Below are 6,994 nucleotides of genomic sequence, written 5' to 3'. Positions count from 1 at the left end.
CCTTTTTCTTTTTTTAAATCAAACAGAGGTTTCTAACCTATGACTCAAGATTAACTTGAAGACCTTGACACAGAGCCTGGACTAGCAAGCACCGCCCCCCATCCCCAGATCCCCTGGCACAATCACACCCTTCTCCAAGGTTTGCTGCTGCAACTCTGGGTAGAGAAGGTCTGACTTCCACCTGCGGCCTCTATCACCTCTTCCACATGCCACAACCCTCCCACTCTTGGAGGTCATGAGGCTGCTGTGAAGTGTCAGAATCACCAAGTTTTAGATGGAGGAGGAGCATTAAATCAGAGCAATTTCTGGCCCCTACCAGGCCAGAAGCCTTAAAGTTGGGAGCAAAAAGATCTGTTTGCTCACGATATCTGTGCTCCTCTCCTTCTCCACCTTCTCTCAGCTTCTCCTTTCACTGAAAACTAGCTCTTTCTCTCTGTGTTTCCTAAACGGGATAGACGTTTCTAGTGCTGAATGGTATTTTGGGTTTTCTTGCCTTCTGGAATCAGCAAGGAAGATTGTATTCTGCACCATGCTGAGGTTAGGTATGGCCTGTGTACCTTGTTTGGGCCAAGGAAGTGTGAACAGAGGCAGTCAGTGTGACTTCCAGATGGAAGGATTTAATTCTCTATGCCTTTTTCTAGTCCATGTATTGATATAGAGGTGACAGGTGGAACTGGCCTGAAATGCTCAGCTACCACTCGGTGACAGTTTCCCTGAAGAGCTGCTTAGACCCAGAGCAGAATTTGCATGAACTGCTGAGATAACGGTGATGTTTGTTACCACAGCATAACCTCGCTTGTCCTGACTAATCCACCAAGAAAGAGCCTCTGGTTGGTCCAGCTATCTTTTTGGCCAGACCTGACCATTAATTGATCCAGTGTGGGATTTCTTCAATTTGTAAGTTTCCTGTGCTTAACAGAATAAACATCTAAGTCTCATTTTGACCTACAAGGCCCTTCATGGACTGGCCCCTGACTACCTCTCCAGCCACAATTCCTGCTGCTTGCAACCATCTCTCGTCCCTGAGCTTCTCTCATCCCTCATCACATCAGGCTGTGTCACAATCCATCTTTTTACACATGCTTTTCCCTTTGTCTAAAATGCCATTCCACTCATATCTCCTTCTAAGGAGATTCTTGAAAATCCCAGGTAAATAACGCCTGATCTTTTCAGCCTTCCCTGGTCCACCCTGATCTGTGTCCCTCCAGCACTTTGCATATATCTCTATCACACACTATCATGTACTTCTGTACCTATTTGCTTATCTGTCTGTCTGCTCGGTGTTCTTCCAGACTGTAAATTTCTCATGAGATAATCAGCACTCTGTCAGCATTTGGCCTTCCCCCTCCCTCTGACAACAGCCACCAGGAGGAGGCCAACGTGTACTAAGTCTTTACGGTGGCCCGGCCGCACTGGCTGATAGTGAATGCAGCTCACCTCTCTGTACTAGTTAATATTAGTGATATTCGTGGGCTATTCTCCGGGACCCCTGCCTTGTCCTGCCTCCCCTCATGGTCCTCCAGAAAGACCGTTAGTAACACCCTGTTGAATGAATGTTGGCCTGTCTGAAATTAATAAATGAATGAATAAATGAATTCTGACTTAAACATAAAGAGGAGGCCCGGAATTCATGCACTGCCTTCATAAAAAATCTAGTGCTCTCCTGCTCCCCGGGAATATGGGCCTGCTGTATACGGTGCCTGTCTGCAGGGGGGTCTGGACATTCAGAGTGTCCCTAGTGGGAAGGACACACCTTCTCCTTCTAGCCAGCACATGCAGGCATTTCTGACCCTGACCAGCAGCTCCTAGACTTCCGGCCCCAACCAGGATCCTCATGTGCATTCACCACCAGGGCAGGCAGGGTACCCCAGGAGCCCAGCCTGGGCTCTGCCGGGCCCATTTTGAGGCGGCCATATTCCCTCAGGACAGGGAGCTGTAAATGGGAGTCTGGCAAACAGTCTAACCTTGAATAAGTGTTTTTTTGTTGTCATCTGCAGATCTACCGTGAAGCCTGCAGAGAATACGCGGCAGAGACATATATTACACCCCGAGCTCTTTATCTCGCACATGTGACCCTGCCCATCATGAGCTGTGCGTTTTATTCTCGCTGGTGGGACAAAAACCACCTCCCACTGCAGCATATATCAAGGGGAAGAATGTTGAACTTTCTTTGCATTAATATAAATAGCTGTTTAGGCCTCATTCCCCAGCCCAGGACCCTCTGTGCACCTGTCCTTCATCTACTCTATTTGGCATCTGGTTCAAGTTTGGTTTATTTAGAGCCCAGGTCGGCGGGCTTTTACATATTAAAGGTGCATTTTAAAAGAGCATTTTCTATTCTAATTTGGGGGAGCCAAGCTCTTTAGGGCTTTCCAGAACCGTGTCCACCTGATTTACATTTCCCCCATTGGAACAGAGCCGCAGACGCACATTAGAATGTAAATAATAGTGATGGATACATGTATCTTTAAAGATCCATTTTCTCTCCATTTTTTCTCGCTTTGAGGGGAGGGGACAGGCCAGGGAGGAACCAGAGTATTCAGGCTGTGGGGCAGAGTTAAGAAAGAGAAGGGAGGTTATGGAGGGTGGCTTGGGAAGCCCGGCTGAGGGAAGGATGGGGACCGCAGGGGACTGCAGTTCAGAGGGCTGAGGCTCCTGTTCAAATAATGGCTCCAGTGTGGCTCTGGGAAGTTCCCTCACCTCCCTGAGTTTTAGTGCACCCATCAGCTAAGGGGACATCATAGTCATCCCACACAGGGCTGTTGTGAGGATAAATTAAATTTGATACCTGTCAATCACAGGATACCATGCTCAGCACGCAGCAATGGATGACTCAGTACGTGGCGGTGATTGTTTATTATTATTATCATCCTTGTAAATCTTGTCTTCTGTCCCAAGCACCAGCTCCCTGCCTGCACATGGTAGGGTTTTTGTCAATGCATATTAGCTGGACACTGTTCATTCAGGTCAGAAACTGACCTGGGCCTGGCACGCTGCACGCTTGTAACCCCAGCAACTCAAGAGGCTGAGGCAGGAGGAATACAAGTTCCAAGCCAGCCTCAGCAACTTAGCAAGACTTGTCTCAGAGTAAACATTTAAAAAGGACTGGGGGTATACTCAGTCATAAAGCACTTTTAAGTTCAATCCCCAGGAAAGAAAGAACTAACTGCCCCAGAAAGATGACCCTTACGGTGTGTCTCCTCATCTCTGCCCATCTCCTGCCTCTAGAAAGTTCCTATCTCCCTCCCTCCGGTGGCCTCCCTATACACCATCTCACCCACGCTTTCCAAGTGCTCAGTCCAGACCTATGCAGTACTCTTTTTCACTTGAATAAATCCCATTCATCCCCCTTCCAGAAGGCCCTTCCAACCCTCCACTGTGGGTTCAGTGCCCTTCTCAAGGGTCCAGAGTGCTATTCCCTCCACCACACTGCTTCCTGTTCTCTCTGGGGACTTGTGTGTCTGTGTTTCCTACTGGAGCGCAAGACCCAGGAGGAGAGGATGGGTCTGTTTTCGATTGCCATCCTAATCCTCAGCCTGGCACCTATTCAGTGCTCCATTTAAATACTTGTTGGATGAATGAATCTCTTTGTACTCAAACTAACACCTGGCACACAGTAGGTGCTCAATGAATGTTCGCCCATCCTAGGTACTCAGGGTCAGGCAGGGATCAGGCTGGTTCCCAGACTCTCTGAGAAGCCAGGACAGCAAATATGGAGGAGGAAGAGATAAGAAGAAGGGCCCTCCTTGCCTTGATTTCCCCGTCAAGAGGCTTGGAAAGATAGGATTACATCAGAAATCTAGGGAGAAAATCTAGAGCCCTCCTCCAGAAGCCATGGTGGGGGCAGGGGGGTGTCTGAAATAGTGAAAGGAAGAGAAGGAAAGAGAATCAGGGGTCAGAGAAACAGGAAGTTAGTGGGAGGGAGGGGGAGGTGGGGGGGACAGAGGGGAAGGGGGTGCAGGGGAGGAGGGAGGGTCTAGCAAGGTCTGGGAGAGGAGAAAGAGCTGGGAGGGAGGGAGGGAGCGGGAGGACAGGAGGCTGGAGGAGATGAAGATGTTCTTTCATCTTCTTCCTGGAGAGAAGGGGCCAGGCTGTGATAGGGAGAATGACGGAAAGTCTCATTGGAGCTGTTGGTTTGAAAGAATTTGTCTTTGGAACAAGCTTTTTATCAGTCAGCTTTAAAGATCAGGGTTCCTTGGGGGCGGCTCCGTCTTCCTCTCCCGCACCCTCCTTCCCCTGTTCTGTCTAGGGAGAACACAGTCTCACAGTCCCTTTCTTGGTCTCAGGTCTATCTTTAGTTCCTGGTCCTCAGATTCCTGGCATCTTCCTCCACCCTTCTTCTCTGCTCCCTGACCACAGGCCAGACTCTCCTCCATGTCTCCAGGAGACAAGAGGGTCAACCGGGGCAGTGGGCCAGGCCTGGGCCAGCAGAGCCCCTTGTCCATGTCCTGGGCGAGGCTGGGATACCCTGTTCCAGGAGGAAAAGGGGACAGGGAGACCTGTGGGCCAAGGAGGCCTTGCCCCTGCCACGACCTGTTCCCATCCCGGCCCACTGCCCAGGTGTGGCGCTCACCTGTCCTGTGTACACAGTGAGGGCAGGTTCCAGGGGCAAAACCAAGAGGAGCCTGGTGCCCTCGTGCCCCTGGCAGGCCTGGGAGAGGTAGGTGGCAGGAGCAGGCCTAGAAGGGAGGGGAGGAGGGAAAGTGTTGGGCAGTTCCGGGGGGCCACCCTAGAGTGCGGGTGTTTACAGTATACCAGGGCCTTCTCCTGGTCGGTGAGAACCGAGCGTGGTCTGTGTCCTCCCCGGGGAAACTGAGGCATTCCATCAACTCCATGGCAGTGAGGTGGCTGTCTTGAAGGTCAGAAGAAACCAGAGCCAACAGAGATGGAGAGCTGGACCTTTGCCAGGAGCCTCTCCCTTCGTATTAGTATTTGATGTCCCCCACCAGACCTTGTCCAGCACCCTGGCTGGGAGGCCTGGGGTCAAAGCTGACATAGTCTCGATTTGTTTTCCCTAGAGAGGGCTGCGCTGGGGGTGGGTGTCAGACATTTCCTTGGAGCCACCAAGAGCTTCCTTCTTTTTTCTAGTTCTGATTCTAAGCCAAGGACCTCCAGCCTGGAAGGGGCTATGACCTGGGGAGGAGGGAGAGAGGAGGTGATCAAATGGTGGCCTGGTACATCTCCTCATCTCTGCCCATCTCCAGGCCCGTCCCTGAAGGCCTCTGTCTGAGCCAGCAACTCTAAGCCATCTCTGAGGTGCCTCATGTGCATCCCACCCTCCAGAGTTTGGGCACGACCCTCTGGGCACCCAGGCCCCTCCCCATGCCTTTCCCAGGCCTCTGGGACAGGAGGGGGCTGTGCTCCTGCGGGAGCAGGGAGCCGTCCTGGCCGTGTGTACAGAGAGGCCTCAATTTCACAGGGCTTGCTCCTGAGTGAGTTTCGCATAAAAGGATTAAGGCGAGAGGAAGTGCAGAGGAAATGGGATGTTGGACACCTTGTTAAACGGGCTGTCAGGGCTCCCCGAGCGTGGGTGCTAACTCTATTCCCTGCCTCCACGCGGAACAGGCCAGGCCATTACCTGAGCGATCAAAGATAGGGCCGCATGAGTCAGAGAGTTCAGTCAGTGCCTGGAGGACCTCAGGGCTGGATGGGCAGGAAACACAGGCCTGGTCTGCCAGCTCCACACCCCCAGGCCTGTTCCTGAGGCAATGCCTGGGGTGTCGGGGAGAGGGGGGCGCTCAAAGAGGCTCCCACCTGCACCTGCAGAGCCCTGGGCCCTGGGATCAAATCACAGCCCACTTGGGGCCTGGAAAGGGACATTTGACCTAATGACGTGTAGATTATCACTTCCTTCCTTATCTGAACACCAAGGGACATTCGTTTTCCTGAGCCTGGGAATTGGCTCCGTCTGTGAATGAGTCTGATTGGATCAGCACTTTTCCTGAAGAGATAAGAGGACTATCAGGAAGCAGCTTCCCCTGGAAAGAGCAGCTGGGAGAAGACTCCCTGAGGACCCTAGGGAGGGGACATGCCATGGGGAGAGCACTCGTCTGTTACCTGTCTGTGCCCCACTCTGCCTGGACCACCTCCTGCACGTCCTCTGGAGGGCTCGCAGCCTGGTGGGGCATTGGCCTCGCCAGGGACACCTCCAAACTCACCCTCTGAGGAACAGATCAGATCAGATTGGCAGCCCTGATGGAGACTCTATCTGTCCAGGCTGTTGGGCACCCACGCCCTCTTCCTCCTCAGCTGCAGGCCTATCTCCAGGGACACGCCCAGCACAGGGCAGGGCAGTTTTCTGTTTACCTTTCTGTCTAGACCTCAGACTGCGATCACCTAGTGTAGGGACCAGGAGCACCCATCATTGTCCCCTGGACTTTACCCAGCACCTGGTGGAGAAGAGCAGAGCTTAGTCACCCTCCTGGCTCCACTACTTACAGCAGGGGCTGCTGGGAGCTGACTCCGTGAATTGCTAGGTATAGGGAAAGTGCGCTCATCACCTGTCCCCTCCCACGGTAGAGGGGAAGGGGATGGAGTCAGCGCAGGCCCCTCATCTTCCTAATGTAGGGGTTTCAGGATGACTTTCCCTGGCCCCAGGTTGAAACCAATTATTTTAAAATGCTTCCAACTGGAGAAAGTGAAATTTTAGGTCAGGGGTGGGCGAGCTTTCTGTTGAGAATCAGGTGGTCAACAGTGCAGGCCTGGTGTCCCCGAGGTCTCTATCTCAACTGCTCCCCTCGGATTGTGGGACCTCAAAAGCAGGTGGAGCGGCTGCCTAAGCGAATGGGCGCACCACGCCGCAGGAACAATTCATTGGTGGATGCTGAAATGTGAATTTCATACCATTTTTACACGTCACAAAATTTCTCCTTTTGATTGTTTTCAACCTTTAAAAAGTTGTTCTTAGCTCGTAGCCATACAAAACCAGGGGGTGGACAGGAGGGGCCCGGCTAATAGGCTGTCATTGGCAGATTCCTGCTTTAGATGAAACCTT

This window comes from Spermophilus citellus, assembly GCF_964194105.1.
Source record: "Spermophilus citellus genome assembly, chromosome: 17".
In the NCBI taxonomy this organism is placed as follows: Eukaryota; Metazoa; Chordata; class Mammalia; order Rodentia; family Sciuridae; genus Spermophilus; species Spermophilus citellus.
This window is presented reverse-complemented; position numbering follows the sequence as displayed.